We start from the raw sequence: 20560 nt of genomic DNA, 5'->3' as shown, positions 1-20560 counted from the left end.
TGGGCGACGGCACTGGCACAGGGTCCTGTTATGACCCCAATGGCGAGGGTCTCAGAGATATCAGCAAGTCTGCGAAGTACAAAAATCCAGCTCATAGGGCAGTGGTAACTGGGTTGACCATATATCTACTCCTAACGCCAACAATAGAAGTAGCCGGGGAACATGCCTACGTTGGTCGCTAGATGTCTCGCGCCAGCCGGAGGACTAACTACCCCTAGAAGAGGAAAACAAAGACCTCTCTTGCCTCTAGAGAATAGACCCCAAAAGTTGGATACAAGCCCCCCACAAATAATAACGGTGAGGTAAGAGGAAATGACAAACACAGAGATGAACTAGGTTTAGCAAAGAGAGGCCCACTCACTAATAGCAGAATGTAGTAAGATAACTTATATGGTCAACAAAAACCCTACAAAAATCCACACTGGAGATTCAAGAACCCCCGAACCGTCTAACGGCCCGGGGGGAGAACTCCAGCCTCCCCAGAGCTTCCAGCAAGGATAGGATACAGATTATGTACAAGCTGGACAAAAATGCAAACAAAAACAATAGCAAAAAGCAAGAAAGCAGACTTAGCTTAATCAAGCAGGAACCAGGATCAGTAGACAAGAGCACTACAGATTAGCTCTGATATCAACGTTGCCAGGCATTGAACTGAAGGTCCAGGGAGCTAATATAGCAACACCCCTGACCTAACGAGCCAGGTGAGCATACAAGGGATGATAGACATACCCAGAGTAAAAACACTAGTAGCCACTAGAGGGAGCCAAAAGGTAAATTCACAACAGTACCCCCCCTTAGTGAGGGGTCACCGAACCCTCACCAAGACCACCAGGGCGATCAGGATGAGCGGCGTGAAAGGCGCGAACTAAATCGGCCGCATGCACATCAGAGGCGACCACCCAGGAATTATCCTCCTGACCATAGCCCTTCCACTTGACCAGGTACTGAAGCCTCCGCCTGGAGAGACGAGAATCTAAGATCTTCTCCACCACGTACTCCAACTCGCCCTCAACCAACACCGGAGCAGGAGGCTCAGCAGAAGGAACCACAGGCACAACGTACCGCCGCAACAAGGACCTATGAAATACGTTGTGAATGGCAAACGACATCGGAAGATCCAGGCGAAAGGATACAGGATTAAGGATCTCCAATATCTTGTAAGGACCAATGAATCGAGGCTTAAATTTGGGAGAGGAGACCTTCATAGGAACAAATCGAGAAGACAGCCATACCAAATCCCCAACACGAAGTCGGGGACCCACACCGCGGCGGCGATTGGCAAAACGCTGAGCCTTCTCCTGTGACAACTTCAAGTTGTCCACCACATGATTCCAGATCCGCTGCAACCTATCCACCACAGAATCCACTCCAGGACAGTCAGAAGGCTCCACATGTCCCGAGGAAAAACGAGGATGGAAACCGGAGTTGCAGAAAAATGGCGAAACCAAGGTGGCAGAACTAGCCCGATTATTAAGGGCAAATTCAGCCAACGGCAAGAAGGTCACCCAATCATCCTGATCAGAAGAGACAAAACACCTCAAATACGCCTCCAGAGTCTGATTAGTTCGTTCCGTTTGTCCGTTAGTCTGTGGATGAAAAGCGGACGAAAACGACAAATCAATGCCCATCCTACCACAAAAGGATCGCCAGAACCTGGAAACAAACTGGGATCCTCTGTCCGACACAATATTCTCAGGAATGCCGTGCAAACGAACCACGTTCTGGAAGAACACAGGAACCAGATCAGCAGAGGAAGGCAGCTTAGGCAAAGGAACCAGATGGACCATCTTGGAGAAACGATCACATATCACCCAGATGACAGACATGCCTTTAGACACCGGGAGATCCGAAATGAAATCCATAGAGATGTGTGTCCAAGGTCTCTTCGGGACAGGCAAGGGCAAGAGCAACCCGCTGGCACGAGAACAGCAAGGCTTAGCTCGAGCACAAGTACCGCAGGACTGCACAAATGACCGCACATCCCTTGACAAGGAAGGCCACCAAAAGGACCTGGCCACCAGATCTCTGGTGCCAAAAATTCCCGGGTGCCCTGCCAACACTGAGGAATGAACCTCGGAAATGACTCTGCTGGTCCATTTAGCAGGCACAAACAATCTGTCAGGTGGACAAGAGTCAGGCCTACCAGCCTGAAATCTCTGCAACACACGTCGCAGATCTGGAGAAATCGCTGACAAGATAACTCCTTCCTTAAGAATACCCTCAGGTTCAGCGACTCCAGGAGCATCAGGCACAAAGCTCCTAGACAGAGCATCGGCCTTCACATTCTTAGAACCTGGTAAATACGAGACCACAAAGTCAAAACGGGAGAAAAACAATGACCAGCGGGCCTGTCTAGGATTCAGGCGTTTAGCAGACTCGAGATACATCAAATTTTTGTGATCAGTCAAGACCACCACCCGATGCTTAGCACCCTCGAGCCAATGACGCCACTCCTCAAATGTCCACTTCATGGCCAATAACTCCCGATTGCCCACATCATAATTTCGCTCTGCCGGCGAAAACTTCCTAGAGAAAAAGGCACAAGGTCTCATAGTAGAGCAACCAGGGCCTCTCTGCGACAAAACGGCCCCTGCCGCAATCTCCGAAGCATCCACCTCAACCTGAAAGGGAAGTGAGACATCAGGCTGGCACAAAACAGGCGCCGAAGTAAACCGGCGTTTCAACTCCTGGAAAGCCTCCACGGCAGCAGGAGCCCAGTTAGCTACATCAGAGCCTTTCTTGGTCATATCCGTCAGCGGTTTAACAACGCTAGAGAAATTTGCGATAAAACGACGGTAGAAGTTAGCAAAACCCAAGAACTTCTGAAGACTCTTAACTGACGAGGGTTAAGTCCAATCATGAATAGCTCGGACCTTGACTGGATCCATCTCCACAGCAGAAGGGGAAAAAATGAACCCCAAAAAGGGAACCTTCTGTACACCAAAGAGACACTTTGAGCCTTTTACAAACAAAGAATTTTCACGCAAAATCTCAAAAACCATCCTGACCTGCTCCACATGCGAGTCCCAATCATCAGAAAAAAACCAGAATATCATCCAGATAAACAATCAAAAATTTATCCAGATACTTCCGGAAAATGTCATGCATGAAGGACTGAAAAACTGAAGGTGCATTAGAGAGCCCAAATGGCATCACCAAGTACTCAAAATGACCTTCGGGCGTATTGAATGCGGTTTTCCATTCATCCCCTTGCTTAATGCGCACAAGGTTGTACGCACCACGAAGGTCTATCTTGGTGAACCACTTGGCACCTTTAATCCGGGCAAACAAATCTGACAACAACGGCAAAGGATACTGAAATTTGACAGTGATCTTATTTAAAAGCCGATAGTCAATACAAGGCCTCAAAGATCCGTCCTTTTTGGCCACAAAAAAGAATCCCGCACCAAGAGGGGAAGAAGAAGGACGGATATGCCCCTTCTCAAGAGACTCCTTGATATATGAACGCATCGCGGTATGTTCAGGTATCGACAGATTAAACAGTCTCCCCTTAGGAAACTTACTGCCAGGGATCAAATCTATTGCACAGTCACATTCCCTATGAGGAGGCAGTGCACTGGACTTAGACTCGCTGAAGACATCCTGATTATCAGACAAATACGCCGGAACTTCCGAAGGCGTAGAAGAAGCAATAGACAAGGGCAGGGAATCTCCATGAATTCCATGGCAGCCCCAACTTGACACTGACATAGCCTTCCAGTCCAAGACTGGATTATGGGTCTGTAACTATGGCAAACCCAAAACAACCAAATCATGCATTTTATGCAGAACAAGAAAACGTATTACCTCCCGATGTTCGGGAGTCATGCACATGGTAACCTGTGTCCAAAACTGCGGTTTATTTTTTGCCAATGGCGTAGAATCAATACCCCTAAGAGGGATAGGATTTTCCAATGGCTCAAGAACAAATCCGCAGCGCTTGGCAAATGACAGATCCATAAGGCTCAGGGCCGCACCTGAGTCCACAAACGCCATGACAGGATACGATGACAGTGAGCAAATCAAAGTTACAGATAGAATGAACTTAGGTTGCAAATTACCAATGGCGACCGGACTAACAACCTTAGCTATACGTTTAGAGCATGCTGAGATAACATGTGTAGAATCACCACAGTAGTAACACAAGCCATTCTGGCGTCTATGAATTTTCCGCTCATTTCTAGTCAGGATTCTATCACATTGCATTAATTCAGGTGCCTGTTCAGATAACACCATGAGGGAATTTGCGGTTTTGCGCTCCCGCAACCGCCGGTCAATTTGAATAGCCAGGGCCATAGAATCATTCAGACCTGTGGGAATGGGAAAACCCACCATCACATTCTTAATGGCTTCAGAAAGACCATTTCTAAAATTTGCAGCCAATGCACACTCGTTCCACTGGGTCAGCACGGACCATTTCTGAAATTTTTGGCAATACACTTCAACCTCGTCCTGGCCCTGAGACATAGCCAGCAAGGCTTTTTCTGCCTTAATCTCAAGATTGGGTTCCTCATAAAGCAAACCGAGCGCCAGAAAAAACGCATCAATATCAGCCAATGCCGGATCTCCTGGCGCCAGCGAGAAAGCCCAATCCTGAGGGTCGCCCCGTAAAAAAGAAATAACAATTTTCACTTGCTGAGCGGAGTCTCCAGAGGAACAGGGTCTCAGGGACAAAAACAATTTACAATTATTCCTGAAATTTCTAAACTTAAATCGGTCTCCGGAAAACAGTTCAGGAATCGGTATCTTAGGTTCTAACATAGGATTTCTGGTAACATAATCTTGTATGCCCTGCACACGAGCAGCAAGCTGGTCCACACTTGTAATCAAGGTCTGGACATTCATGTCTGCAGCAATCACAAGCCACTCAGAGGTAAAGGGGAAAAGAAAAAAAAATGAGAGAGAGAAAAAAAACCTCAGAACTTTCTTTCTTATAATCCCGCTTCTGCAATGCATTTAACATTTAATACTGGCCTGGCAAACTGTTATGACCCCAATGGCGAGGGTCTCAGAGATATCAGCAAGTCTGCGAAGTACAAAAATCCAGCTCATAGGGCAGTGGTAACTGGGTTGACCATATATCTACTCCTAACGCCAACAATAGAAGTAGCCGGGGAACATGCCTACGTTGGTCGCTAGATGTCTCGCGCCAGCCGGAGGACTAACTACCCCTAGAAGAGGAAAACAAAGACCTCTCTTGCCTCTAGAGAATAGACCCCAAAAGTTGGATACAAGCCCCCCACAAATAATAACGGTGAGGTAAGAGGAAATGACAAACACAGAGATGAACTAGGTTTAGCAAAGAGAGGCCCACTTACTAATAGCAGAATATAGTAAGATAACTTATATGGTCAACAAAAACCCTACAAAAATCCACACTGGAGATTCAAGAACCCCCGAACCGTCTAACGGCCCGGGGGGAGAACTCCAGCCTCCCCAGAGCTTCCAGCAAGGATAGGATACAGATTATGTACAAGCTGGACAAAAATGCAAACAAAAACAAATAGCAAAAAGCAAGAAAGCAGACTTAGCTTAATCAAGCAGGAACCAGGATCAGTAGACAAGAGCACTACAGATTAGCTCTGATATCAACGTTGCCAGGCATTGAACTGAAGGTCCAGGGAGCTAATATAGCAACACCCCTGACCTAACGAGCCAGGTGAGCATACAAGGGATGATAGACATACCCAGAGTAAAAACACTAGTAGCCACTAGAGGGAGCCAAAAGGTAAATTCACAACAGGGTCCCTCATAGTACAATGAAGTGTCTCTGATGGTGGTGGTGCACAACCAATGTCAGACACACCGTCGTAATATGAGGGTCCCTGTGCCAGTACCGCCGCCCACGAGAGAGTCTTCCCCCCCCCCAGCTCGAACAGAGCTCTACCACTTGCAAAACTTACCTCTCCCGACTCCACCACTGTGTAGTCTGTGCTGTTAAATCCTTCAATGGCACTGCCAATACAAATTTGTTGAAATGATAGATGATAGTTAAAATATACAGGGGCCCTGTCATACATTTAGACCAGTTAATACTTTGCGCCTACTACCACTGTCTGCTACTCAGCAGAGGAGCCCACCCCTGTACCTAGCTATGCCACCTGTTTATTTATGAAAAAAAATTTTGGCAGACATTTAGCCATATCTCCCAACTTTTGAAGATGGGAAAGAGGGACAAAGTTTGCGCGGCAAATTTTAGGCCACGCCTCTGACCACACCCATTCATAATTAGTCACACCCATATCCACGTCCCAACCACGCTCATTTAGGACTGCTGATCACACTGTTTCATATACAATAATTATAAACAAAAAAATATGGCCACACAATGCTCCATACTGTATAATGGCCACACATGATGCTCCATACTGTATAATGACCCCACATGATGCTCCATACTGTATAATGACTGCACATGATGCTCCATACTGTATAATGACTGCACATGATGCTGCATACTGTATAATGACCCCACATGATGCTCCATACTGTATAATGACTGCACATGATGCTCCATACTGCATAATGACCCCACATGATGCTCCATACTGTATAATGACTGCACATGATGCTCCATACTGTATAATGACCCCACATGATGCTCCATACTGTATAATGACTGCACATGATGCTGCATACTGTATAATGACCCCACATGATGCTCCATACTGTATAATGATTGCACATGATGCTCCATACTGTATAATGACCGCAGATGATGCTCCATACTGTATAATGACTGCACATGATGCTCCATACTGTATATTTGCCGCACATGATACTTCGTACCATATAATGGCCACACATAGCTACTCCTACACATGCGGCTGCGCTCCGTACACTTTGCACACACGGCTCCGCTCCGTACACACGCGCTCTGCTCCATACACCTCGTACACACGCGGCTCCACTCCGTACACCTCGTACACATTTAGCTCCGCACCGTACACCTCATACACACACGGCTCCGCTCCATACACCTCATACACACACGGCTCTGCTCCATACACGTTGTACACATTCAGCTCCGCTCCATACACCTCGTACACATTTAGCTCCACTCCATACACCTCATACACACACGGCTCCGCTCCATACACCTCATACACATACGGCTCCGCTCCGTACACCTCATACACACACGGCTCCACTCCGTACACCTCATACACACACGGCTCCGCTCCATACACCTCATACACACACGGCTCCGCTCCATACACCTCATACTCACACGGCTCCGCTCCATACACCTCGTACACACACATGGCTCCGCTCCATACACCTCATACACACATGGCTCTGCTACATCCACATTGTACACCTCCTGACCCCACACAAGGCATTACTTACCTCATCCTGCAGCACCATGTGGCAAGTTGGCAACCAGCACAGCCGAGTCCTGCAATCCACGGAGGTCCCGATCATGTGACCCCTGACTCCTCCCCTCCTGTGACCTCATCACAGGTCCTGTGCGCAGAAAGCAGGCAGCCATACGGAAGGGTAAGGGCCCGGGGCATGGCTTAACACAAGGGGGCGTGTCGGTCCTGCTGTCTGCGGGAAGCAGAGCGTCCCATGCTGGACAGCGGGGCAAAGGCTCAAAACCGGGACAGTCCCGCACAATGAGGGACGGTTGGGAGCTATGATTTAGCCCACTTTATTACTTGGACCTACTAACTGTGTCTGCCACTCATTACAGTTGTCCTCCACTGAACAAACCAATGCCGCCTGGTTAGTCCTGTTACCACATTTGAACTGCATTTAGCCCACTTTATTCTTTGGCCCTATATCTGTTTCCTCCTCATCCTGCCCATTGCCCAGCCACTGCTAGATGAGTCTGCTGGTACATTGACCCAGACCACTACATTCCCCTTGCACTCTACACAGCCAGAATCTGACCCTGCTGAAAGTCAGGTTCCCCTTCCCGTATACTATACCACCTTACACAGGGACAAAGAGGAAGGTGCAGATGAAAGTGCAGGTTCCTTCATCAGGTGGGGGGGGGGCATACTCGTTGGCGACGTCACTGGCACAGGGCCCCTCATAGTACGCAAAAGTGTCTCTGCTGGTGGGAGGCGCCACCGCCGTCAAACACAACGCCGTACTATGAGGGGCCCTGTGCCAGTGCCAATGCGAACAAGTGGGCCTCCCTGCTTGCTCAGGATCACAGCACTTGCAAAGTTGAAATACTTACCTCTCCCTGCTCCACCGCCGTGATGTAGTCCACGATTCCTGGGCCCATGAAAAACTTGAGCCAGCCCTACCCCCCCACAACTTTAGCCAAATGACCCCCAATTTTCAACGCCTAACTATTATTATAAAGTAAATTAAGATTGACAAGCTTAAGTAACAAGAATTGATGTTTTTGGCATTAAAATCGGCACTGTAGGTGTTTTCCTGGCCTCCACTCAATGCCGACTTTGATTCCCCATTGACTTGCATTGGGTTTTGTGTTTCAGTCGGCCCCCGACTTTTCGCAATAATCGGCCGATTTCACCCGACCCGACTTTTCACAAAGTCGGGTTTCGCTAAACCCGACTCGATCCGAAAAAAGTAAAAGTCGCTCAACTCTAGTCTCCAGCGGACCTCCAGCTTCTAGTCTCCCATGGATACCATTGAAACATGCAAAAAGTGAAAAAAAAATGTTTTTAAAAATATATAAAAGTTCCAATCACCCCCCTTTCGCCCCAAAATAAAACTATAAAAATAAATCAAACATACACATATTTGGTATCGCCGCGTTCAGAATTGACCGATCTATCAATAAAAAAAGGATTAACCCGATCGCTAAATGGCGTAACAATAAAAAAGTCAAAATGCAAAAATTACTTTTTTTTTTGTCGCAATTGTTTATTTTTAACAAACTTTGTTTTTTTGTTTTTTTTTCACCACTTAGATGTAAAATGTACATGCTTGGTGTATATGAACTCGTAATGACCCGGAGAATCATAATGGTAGGCCAGTTTTAGCATTTAGTGAACATAGCAAAAAAAATCCAAAAAAACAACTGTGGGATTGCAGTTTTTTTTGCAATTTCACCGCACTTTTTTTGCCATTTTCCAATACACGATATGTTAAAACCAATGGTGTTGTTCAAATGTGCAACTCTTCTTGCAAAAAACAAGCCTATATTGATGGAAAAATAAAAAAAGTCATGGCCCTCGGGAAGATGGGGAGCACAAAACGAAAACGCAAAAACAGAAATACCTCCGGGGGTTAAGGGGTTAAGTAAGGTTTTGACGTTCCCTTTAAGTAAGCTTGGGAGTGAAGGGTGTTGTTGATGTCTATGTAATCCATTGGTGGCCTCCCTGCAATGCCTTTAGGGGCATTAAATTGGCGAGCAGGCTCTAGCGCCACCTATTGGAGGTAGAGATCCTAAATAAAAGTCAATATTGACCCTTTAAGGAGCAAGGTTCGTTCAGACAACGACGTTGTCATCATTAAACAAGGTCCGGACCTTTGTCCCCGTCATTTCTCGGCAGAAAGAGAATTTATCACCGGGACGCAGGTCGTAAAATCGCTGCCACATCTGTAAAAAGAATTTCCCCTTCTTCACATTGTCTCAGTTCCTACTAGAGAGTTTATGACTCCAGAACAAGTGGTGGAATCCATGGTGTGGCGCAGAACGCAAATCATTAGTATTTGCCAGGAAAGGAGCGGGCGGAGGAGAGCAGCCAGGGGAAGTGCTGCCAATGCGCTGAGCGCTGCTGCGGCATTGCTGACAAGTGGCACTACTGCAGGAGTCAGCCATAAAGAGCGACTGAGATGACAAAGATTTCAGCGCTCTTATCCTAGTTGCTGCCTATGCAGAGCGCAGTAGCCGATGTCAAACGCTTCTCGACTGCCGCGCTCTGCATAGGCAGCAAAGGAGATCGCAGAGGCTCTGCAGCTGAGGAATGATGTGCTCTCGCACAACTCCTGCCTCATTTTTAATTTTGCAAGAGGAACTTAAGACACTTGCAAGGAAAACTGTCCCAAATGGAAAGAAATGGGTCCTGCAAAAAAAATACCAAAATACTAGCATAATACTAAGTGTTATGTTTTTACAAACTCTTTCTAACTCTAAGGCTATGTTCACACATTGCAAGTTTGCTGCGTGCTTTTTTTTCTGCATGCAAAATCTACGCGCTACGCGCCTCAGAAGGAGGCAGCCTTTACAGGGCAGAACCCCTCCCGGTGTTATCTCCTAGTGCTGTGACTTCGTTTCTCACTCTTTACAACACAGTTCTCTTCGTGTCCTTTCTTAGGATGCTGCCGCACGTGGGGCAGGCGCAGCGCCGTGACTTTCTGTCCCGCTCAGTCTCTGACAGGATCCCACCCCTGACAGGGACCCTCTGTCTGCAGCTCAGATGTTCCTCCTTTCCCCCTGTCTGCCTGACAGGTCCTCTCTGGGTCAAACCCAGGCAGCGTCTGACTAATTTCCTATCCAAACCACCAGTTTTACCCTTCTGTGAGGAGTGCCCTAGTAGATAGGAGCAAGGCTCCCCCTGGTGGACTGGAGTGTGAAGTGTGGTGTATGGTTTGTGATACTTGGAATGATGGACTCCTTTATTACGTTCAGACGTAATATCACCCCCCCCCCTAGTGGAAGAATGACATTACTGCAACGGCCAGGACTCTAGGGCGCTGCACCCCCCCGTTAAATCCAGCACCCCCGGGCTGGGAAAAGAAAACAACAATACATAAGCAAAAAAGACATACAAATTTTTGGAATGCTGTAAAACAAGTTAATATAACAATACTTCCCTTTATGGGAGGTGAGAACACTTGAACGTTGCAAACAAGAACATATTTACATGTGGGTACGATTTTAAATAACAATTACTAACTAACTATGAACGACTATCACCCATGCGGGTATACTATAACAGTATTTTTCTCTCTTTAAGTGCAAGTAGCCTCTAAGGGTATACTATAAGACTTCAAAGTGCAATTTAACATTTTCCTTGTTTCTTCTTTCACTTCCACATATGCAGGACTATCTATCAACCCCTATGGGCTCACTGCATTTTTCTTCAGCCTACTCACATAAAACCTAATATTTACTTTAACTTCAATTTTTATTTAAAGTACATCATTAACATTTCCTATTCGTGGCTACATACTATCAGCTATGTATAAACATTATTACTATCTAACTATTCAAGGCAACATTATCACTTTTAAGCGAAAGTGCCACAACTAACATTCCCTTTAAGAGGAAATCTCCAGTCTCTTCTGAGGTAGTCCAAACAATCAACATACAAGTCAGTTATCAACTTGTAGAAGCAGCAAGAACTTTCACGCTGTCATCAGGAACAGTCTCTTCGTAAAGCTCTTCTTTGTAAAACCAGTAGAGAGCACCTTTAAGAAGGTGCAAACTGTATACAGGAACAGTTTGTGAATCATTCACCATCCATGATTCGGCAGTTCTTTTAAAACAGTAATAAACTCGTGCAAAACTTGAAACAACAGGGATCCCGCGTAAACAAAGGGATCCCTTAAAGAGTTAACCCTTGATGGGTTTAAGCAGCAGGAAACAAACAGTTAACTATTTACATTTTCAGGTTTCCGAGTTTTACTCTGGCGGCCTCCACCAGGGCTTTACATGACATGTAGCCCTCGGTGGCTTAGGATAGTTCGGGTCCAGGATCACTCCCGGCGCCAGGTATACACCGTTAGTTTGTTTTCCATGCACAGTCAGGTCGTGCGCGGCAATAAAGGTCTGAGTGGCCTGATGGTGAATGCAGGTTACAGCAGGTGTCGCCGCAGCCGCGTCAGCGGTGAATTCTTCCTCCAGGGTCCTGGATACCGCCAAGATGGCTGTGCACCTCTGCACGTCCCGGGCCCACCAGCTGTTTCCTTTCCGGCACCAGCGATAAGTCACAGCATCCCCGGGGTTCAAGGCTAAATCTGCGTTGTCTCCGCACAGGCAGGACTCCACCTTGTCCCGGGCAACATGGACTCTCACTGGTGACCCGATCTCTCTAATGAAACCTTTTTCTTTCTGAGGTTGGTATACCACTACAACACCCCACTTCGGCAGAGAGTCATCCAGCGATTCGCCTCGGGCCTCCCGATCCACTTCCCGCTTATACTCCGCCATCAGATGCCGCCGGTATTCTCCCCAAGGAAAGGGCCCAAGGTCATGCCCTCCTGGTGGTCTGGGGTCTGGTGACGGGGACGCTGGGGCTCCAGCAGTCACGGTGGTGAACGGAGCAAGTGCAGAGGGAAGGTGGACTCCCGGAATGCCACGGCACCGAGTACCTGCACGTGAGATGACTCTTTCGGCGCCACTCCACTCCTCCAGGGAAGGCGCCAGGGCTGGTGACGGTGCAGGCAGCGGAGCTTCCATAGACAGCTCCCAGGGGTCCATGCTCTCCAGCGGCGGCATGCAAGTGCAATCCTCCGGTGACGGGGGTCGATGCGGGGCCATTCTTTTTCGGGGGTCCCCACCGATCTCCAACTCCATTCCCTCCTCTCCTGGAGAATGGTTTCGTTTCTGTTGTCTCCGCCCGCCATGGAGAATCAGGAGGCGGACCTCAGCTGCCGACAGACACGTCCTCAGGATACAAAGATATTTAGACTGGGCGGCAATTATTTTTCGCGCTTCTCAGTTCGTCTATGCGCACAACTCCACGCCCTTCTTCTTTTTCTTCTGCTCCTCGTGGTGCTGTAATGGCGGCAGTTTTGGCGGGAATTTTAGCGGCAAATGGCAATACACAGTCTTTAAACAAATCACAGTTCAAATACAGTTCTGGCACAGTTCTTAGGCACACAAGACCTGATTTTCAGGCTTAAGTAGATCCTGTTTGTGACGCCAAAAAAATGGATCGCCCCCACGTTAAGGGCAATGGGGTACTCGGTACCAGGTGCTTCGATTCGGGAGATGTCACAGTGGCCTGACCCGGACCATGGCCCTTTGAGGGGTGTCCAATTACAGGTGTAGTTTGTATAATGTTCGTGACGCCACCTGTGGTATTCGGTAAGGGCGACCGACGCTGCTTAGGGGTCCGCTGGGGTGATGTTATGGCAGCTAGATGGTATACCTTCCCACAGGTGAAGTGTATCCCCAGCGCTTCCCAGAAATGTACATGGTGATGGTGGATGGTGTAAGGCGCAGAAAATAACGAGGACACAAGGTTGCAGTCTCTTTACCTTTTACTGAAGACTTCAGCATCCACAGTCCAAGGCACCGAATTACAGGGTAAGCAGAGTCCAGCCGGTCTGAAGGCAAATCCAGAGTCCCCTTATCCAGGTGGAAATCAGTAGCCTTCCTACTAGCGCCTGTGTGTTGTAGTACCTCCCTGCTGAGCAACTCGGTGAGGTCCTCACAACTTTCGTGGATGTTCTAGATGTCTTCCTCTCTGTCCCCCAGATGGTGTGGATAGGACAAACCCGTATGACTGATGGCCTGAGGCTTGTTTATAGGGACCCTAGAGACGCCCCGACCCCCACAATTTGCCTCCGTGTCTTCATAGGTATTAAGGTCAGGCAGCCAACTTGGAATCGACTCCTGCCGGTCTCTGAATTAAAGCGTAGAGTCTATTACTCCCTCGGTGTTCCGGCCACCGGCTACACGCCTCAGAAGGAGGCTGCCTATTCTCAGGGCAGAACTCCTCCCAGTGTTATCTCCTAGTGCTGTGACTGTTTTTCACTCTCTACAACACAGTTCTCTTCGTGTCCTTTCTTAGGATGCTGCCGCACGTGGGGCAGGCGCAGCTCCGTGTCTTTCTGTCCCGCTAGACCTCTGTCAGGATCCCACCCCTGACAGGGACCCTCTGTCTGCAGCTCAGATGATCCTCCTTTCCCCCATCTGCATGACAGGAACTCTCTGGGTCAAACCCAGGCAGCGTCTGACTAACTTCCTATCCAAACCACCAGGTTTACCCTTCTGTGAGGAATGCCCTAAAAGATAGGAGCGTAGCTCCCCCTGGTGGATTGGAGTGTGAAGTGTGGTGTATGGTTTGTGATACCTGGAAAGATTAACTCCTTTCTTACCTTCAGACGTAATATCACCCCCCTGGTGGAAGAATGACATTACTGCAATGACCAGGACTCTGGGGCGCTGCACAAGCCGGGGAGAATGGTGAGAGTTATAGTCAAGTAATAACAATGAGACCAGGCTGCGGCTGATGGGACTATTACTCCCATTAGCCTATACATCTGCTGCCACTACTAGCTAGCACTACTAGCAGTGCCAGCAGGAGCGGCAGATGGGAGTATTGTTCACATTAGAGATGCGCCTTTTCTGCTGGGGCAGCTGAGAGCTGATGTTTCAAGCCTTGGGGGGGGGGGGGCAGTATCCATGGCCCCTTCCTAGGCTATTAATATCAGCCTGCAGCTGTCTGCCTAGCGTTTGCTGGTTATTAATTATAGAAGGACCCTATGTAATTTTTTTTTTACGGTCCCCATTTTAATAATTAAAATATAACCTTTAATTACATATACTGAAAGCTCATTCAGAATATTAAGACAACACAAAAAGTGCAAGGTGCAAAGAACAGACAACACTAAATACGCCTATGGGGTGCACATGACTCTATAGGACAGTCCTTGCAAAGTTTTCTTTTAAATAAAGGTAAGCCACTACTTATTGTATTACCACACAACCCACCAACTTCCTATTAGATGTGCGGTGTGTGTATCAATTCACTGCGGCGGAAACTAATCCTTTTGACAGTCCCAAAATTATGGTCATGCCTGGTCAGCGCATCCTCCATATAGCTCCAATGGTCCTAAACACCCACTCCATCAGCCCTAAATATTATAGTTTTTTTATATACAGAGCATAGTAACCAAATAGTGGGTGTGACCGTGTACCAAGACCCTATTAACATCCACAAGGTCCGGATATTTGCCACACATAAAACCTTCTATTGAACCTGTATGTCCACAAGGACTAATATATAGCACTTCCGACGCGTTTTGCCATGCTCATCAGGGGACGTGGGCCAATGTGATCATGCCATCTACTGGACGCTGTTGTTTTAATAACCAGTAAAGGCTAATTATACAGCTGTGAGCTGCTATTAATAGCCTGGGAAGCCCCATGGGTATTACCCCCTTCCCAGGCTATAAATATATGCTCCCAGCCGTCGGCTTTCCTTCTGCTGGTTAAGAAAATTACACTGGAGCCCACGCCATTTTTTTTTCTAGAAATTAAATACATGTCCAGAAATTTGCACACACACTGTACTAATTATATATGTCACAGACATTTGTATATCTATCTATTCTATGTATATATACAGTATGCAATCCATCTCTTCTATCTTGTCGGCTGCTGCTGTGATTTTACAGTAAGTGGCAGATGAATTGCCGGCTTTTCTTCTACCCATCTATGTAATAGATATACAGTACATATAAATATGTATGTGCAGCGCCCCAGAGTCCTGGTCGTTGCAGTACTGTGGCTCCGCCGCTAAGGGGGGCTATGGTACGTCTGATGGCACTGAAGGAGTTCATCTGACCAGGTATCACAGACACCAATACATTTCACAGCCGGGCCTCCAGGGGGAGCTAAGGGTGCTATTTATTAGGCCACTCCTCACATACTGGTAAAACTGGGGGTTTGGCAGGAAGTTAGAAGAGAGAAGCTGACTGGGTTGGAACCAGGCAACACCTTGTGGCAGAGGGTGTTGTAGGGGAAGATTCAGAGGGGTCCCTGTCAGGGGTGGGATCCTGACAGAGGCCTAGCAACCAGAGAGAACGTTACGGGACCACGCCTGCACGATATAGCGGCGGCACCCTAAGAAAGGACAAGAAGCGAGGTTTATTGTGCTGAGTGAGAAACGAGATCAACACAACAAGGAGAATACCAGTAGGAGTCGTGCTGTAAGACGAGGCAACATCCTATTGAGGCGCATAACCGGTGGCCGGAACGCCGAGGAAGTATAGAGCTCCAAGCCAAACTTCAAACCTACGGCAGGACAGTCAGTTACAGGCGGGCTGTCTCACCCAGACCCAGGAAGACACAGGGGGGTAACAACAGGAGTGGGGCGTCGCAAGAGTCCCGGAAGAGCTCCGAGCCTCCCCGTCATACGGGTGCGTCCTAACCGTAAGATCAGGGGGACGTAGAGGGAGAACATCAGAATCGAGTTGTGAGGGAACACGAGAAACAGACACAACAGTTGTGGGGTACTATCCCGTAAGCACAGCAGGGGAGGACCACAACACAAGCGCAGGAAGGTAGGCACAGATTTCCATCTGCAAAGGGAACTCTGGAGGTGCCATCGGACCGGCCGGACTTGCGCAGCCCTGTTAACCGTATTCCGGATTGGGACTCAGAAGCCTTCAGTAAAGAGGTAAAGAGACTGCAACCTGGTGTCCTCGTTATTGACCGCGACCGGCACTACACCGCACCATAACATCAGCACCATACCACCACCTTTAATTGTGCGCCCCTCAGCAGGGTCACGGACCGGGCCTAGCCACCGTGACAACCCCAGAGCAGAGACTCAGAGGCCCGGTACCGGGTACCCCTCGGCCCTGCGGCAGTGGGGGCGCTACATATGTGTCACTGACATCTATATATATCTATGTGTTCTATGTGTATATATCTATTCTATTCTATCCTGTCAGTGTGATTTTACTGTATGCAGCAGATGAATTTCCGGCTCTTCAAAGAACACCGGTGCGTAAAGGTCGGACAGCACTTGCATGGTCTGAGTGCTGTGCGATTATTTTTTTTCTCGCACGCATAGGCTTGCATTGGCGAGTCTCGGCGACAAGCGCAGCATGCTGACATGTGCTCACATAGCACTCGCCCGCATTCTACGGTAGTGTGACGCCGGCCTTACAGTGCACGCCTTATAATCCACCACCCTGTGTACACCGAGTGCATTTCCTCTTGGCTCCGACGTCCCTGCACTGTTTGGTATGAGGATCTCCGCTGTAGTTATCTATGACACGGAATGAGGAAGAGACGGCAAAATCACGAGCAAAGGTTACCTGACGCAGGTGAGCCAGGCAGAAAGATCAGGGGCAGAGAAGGAGATGTGCTGACAACGTGAGGGACGGATGTACGAGCTCTGCTACCGCCAGTGTGGACCGGGGCAGAGGACCAGCACCAGACATCGGACCGATCCAGGTGAGTGTGGGCCCCTTACATGTCTTCACTATTTGTCAGTGCACTGTCCTGAACTGCAAATTAAAGGGTCATTTATTGCAAAAAAAAATTGCTATCTGTACAAAGAGCGTCCGCCACCAAAGAAATATCACGGGAAATTCATCTGCAATTATTTACAGATAGGTTCACAAACTTTTTTCTTGCCCAAATGTTTAGATTGTTCTCCAGGTGTGATCTGAGTGTCATGATCTTATTTGGCCATAGCTGAAAGTTACTTTTATAGGTCTATCACTATGTGTTTAAAGGACCCAGCGAAACTATAGATCTGTTCATCCAGGGCTTGCTGTTTCATGCAGTGTCAGCTGACGCACATACGGAAAAAAAAAGGAAAAGACAGAACAAGAGGATCAGTTTAGTACAGACAGAGCTCTTACTACAAACTGACGGGCTAGAAGAAAAGTATTTGCCTGCTTACTGTCATTGAATGGAAACTTATTGTTTTCATCCAGTTCTGGTCTTACAGGTACAGAGCTTGTAGCAATGTGTGAGGTTGCGAGATTCATGGACAGTTGGTGTATTAGGGTCCGTGCTCGGAATGAGGCTCACGGACATCATACTTACAGCTGAGGGTTTGCAACAATTGCATCCAGTCTAGGCAATTATAAGTGAGTTTAAAGATTCTGAACCTGCACTGACACATTGTAACGAAGCGCAAAATTGTAATAGGGTAAAAGTGGCCTGAAGTCATCCTCTTGTCATGGACTTTTCTTCAGTGCACTTGTCTATGTTTAATTATCTGTTCATTTTCCAGCAATGCAATTTCTGGGTGTTCTTCTGAGTAATGGCGAATAATGATAATCAGTGATGGGTCAACGTTCTCGGCACTGCTCAATACTCAGTCAAGCATCGGGGTGCTCGGGTACACTAGTTACTCGGTCGAGTGACAGCTGAAGATATTGTGTGATAGATTTGGGCCTTATTGGGTGATGGGTGGGCGGCTACAAATTGGAAGTTGGCAGGGAGCAACCACTGGCACAGGTCCAGGTGTACCACACTTCTCAGAGTGGAAGAAGTTGTGATAATGTGAAGCAAAGTATATGTGGTGGCACAACACAGATCATGGATCAGAAGGACATATATGCGTTATTCTGATGGTCAATTTCTAAACTGTTGCCAAGGACGGCACTGTGACGACGAGGGCCCGAAGCAAGGAGTAAAGTACTGGAATGATATAAAACATCGGAGTGGAACCAAAGAAGTGACCTTGATAATCAAAGAAGAGCCAGGAAAGTGGCCTCGAGAATGATGGAGGAACGAAATATAAGAGAGGGGCTGGGAATATGGCCTGGAGAACCAACAAAGTGGCCTGGACAATCACAGAGGAATCCACAAAGTGGACTAGAAAATCATAGAGGAACCCGGGAAAATGGCATGGAGAATCATAGAGGAACCAGGAGAACTGGCCTGGAGAATCGCAGAAGAGCCACGAAAGTGACTTGAAGAATCATAGCGGAACTTGGGAAGTGACCTGGAAAATCACAGAGGAACTAAGAAAGTGGCCTAGAGAATCCTAGAGAAACCCGCAGAAGTGGCCTGGAGAATCACAGAGGAACCAGCAAAATGACCTGGAGAATCACAGAGGAACCAGCAAAGTGGAATTGAGTTTCATAGAGGAACCTGGAAAGTGGCCTGTAGATTCACAGAGGAGTCGTGGTTGTGGCCTAGAAAATCAAAGAGGAGGAAGTAGCTTGGAGAATCATAGAGAAGCTGAGAAAGTGGTCTGGAGAATCACAGAGTAACCAGTGAAGTGGCCTGGAGAATCACAGAGAAAGCAGCAAAGTAGCCTTGAGAATCATAGAGGAACCTGGGGAAGTGGCCTGAAGTATCACAAAGGAACCTGGAAAATGGCCTGGAGAATCACAAAGGGTCTGGAAAAGTGGCCTATAGAATCATAGAGGGACTGAGAGAAATAGCCTAGAAAATCACAAAGGAACCAAGAAAGTGGCCTGTAGAATCATAGAGGAACCCGGAGAAATGGCCTGGAGAATCACAGAGTAACCAGTGAAGTGGCCTGGAGAATCACAGAGAAACCAGCAAAGTAGCCTTGAGAATCATAGAGGAACCCAGGGAAGTGGCCTGAAGTATCACAAAGGAACCTGGAAAATGGCCTGGAGAATCACAAAGGGTCTGGGAAAGTGGCCTATAGAATCATAGAGGGACCGACCGAGAGAAATGACCTAGAAAATCACAAAGGAACCAAGAAAGTGGCCAGTAGTATCATAGAGGAACCTGGAGAAATGGCCTGGAGAATCACAGAGGAGCTGGGAAAGTGGCTTGGAAAATCATAGAGAAATCCAGAGAAATGGCCTGGAGAATCACAGAGGAACCCAGAGAAGTGGGCTGGAGAATCACAGAGTGTCCGGGAGTGGCTTGGAGAATCATAGAGGAATCCGGGGAAATGAACTGCTAAATAACAGAGGAGCCAGCAAAGTGACCTGGAGAATCATAGAGGAATCCGAAGAATTGCCCTAGAGAATCACAAAGGAACAGGGGAAGTGGTCTGGAGAATTCACAAAGGAGTCGGGAAAGTAGCTTGACGAATCAGAGAGGAGCTAGAAAGTTGGCCTGCAGAATCACAAGAGAACCAGGGAAGTGGCCTCGAGTTTCATTGAGATATCTAGGAAGTGACCTGTAGTTTCACAGAGGAACCACGGAAGTGGCCTAGGAAATCAAAGGGGAGGAAGTAGCCAGGAGAATCATAGAGAAGCTGAGAAAGTGGTCTGGAGAATCACAGGGGAACCAGGGAAGTGGCCTGGAGAATCATAGAGAAACCAGGGAAGTAACATTAACAGCCTCGATATTGAGGCTGTTAGTGTTAATGATTGACAAGCCCAGTGTATGTTACATAGGCCTGAGACCTGCATGGTGGTCATGTAACCTGCAGGTGGAGAGACCAGAGACTGCACAACTGCTTCTCACTAAATTAGAAAATCATCAAAAAGTTAATTTATTTCAGTTCTTCAACACAAAAGGTGAAACTTACACTCACCGGCCACTTTATTAGGTACACCTGTCCAACTTCTTGTTAACACTTAATTTCTAATCAGCCAATCACATGGCGGCAACTCAGTGCATTTAGGCATGTAGACATGGTCAAGACAATCTCCTGCAGTTCAAACCGAGCATCAGTATGGGGAAGAAAGGTGATTTGAGTGCCTTTGAACGTGGCATGGTTGTTGGTGCCAGAAGGGCTGGTCTGAGTATTTCAGAAACTGCTGATCTACTGGGATTTTCACGCACAACCATCTCTAGGGTTTACTGAGAATGGTCCGAAAAAGAAAAAAAATCCAGTGAGCGGCAGTTCTGTGGGCGGAAATGCCTTGTTGATGCCAGAGGTCAGAGGAGAATGGGCAGACTGGTTCGAGCTGATAGAAAGGCAACAGTGACTCAAATCGCCACCCGTTACAACCAAGGTAGGCCTAAGAGCATCTCTGAACGCACAGTGCGTCGAAC

At 47.7% G+C, this 20560-nt stretch overlaps 1 protein-coding gene across 1 annotated transcript in view; it reads left to right on the top strand.

Annotated features, from left to right (window-relative positions):
• Positions 1 to 16928: 16928 nt before the first annotated feature.
• Positions 16929 to 20560, top strand: part of LOC143808768 (uncharacterized) — a 74779-nt gene continuing 71147 nt past the window's right edge. The window contains exon 1 of the mRNA XM_077291750.1: positions 16929 to 17068. The gene's annotated coding sequence lies outside the window, so the exon portion shown is untranslated. The remainder of the gene's footprint in view (positions 17069 to 20560) is intronic.

The sequence above is a fragment of the Ranitomeya variabilis genome, chromosome 2 (genome assembly GCF_051348905.1).
Source record: "Ranitomeya variabilis isolate aRanVar5 chromosome 2, aRanVar5.hap1, whole genome shotgun sequence".
Classification (NCBI taxonomy): Eukaryota; Metazoa; Chordata; class Amphibia; order Anura; family Dendrobatidae; genus Ranitomeya; species Ranitomeya variabilis.
Note: the sequence above shows the minus strand (reverse complement) of the source record. Positions and strands in the feature narration are given on the sequence as shown.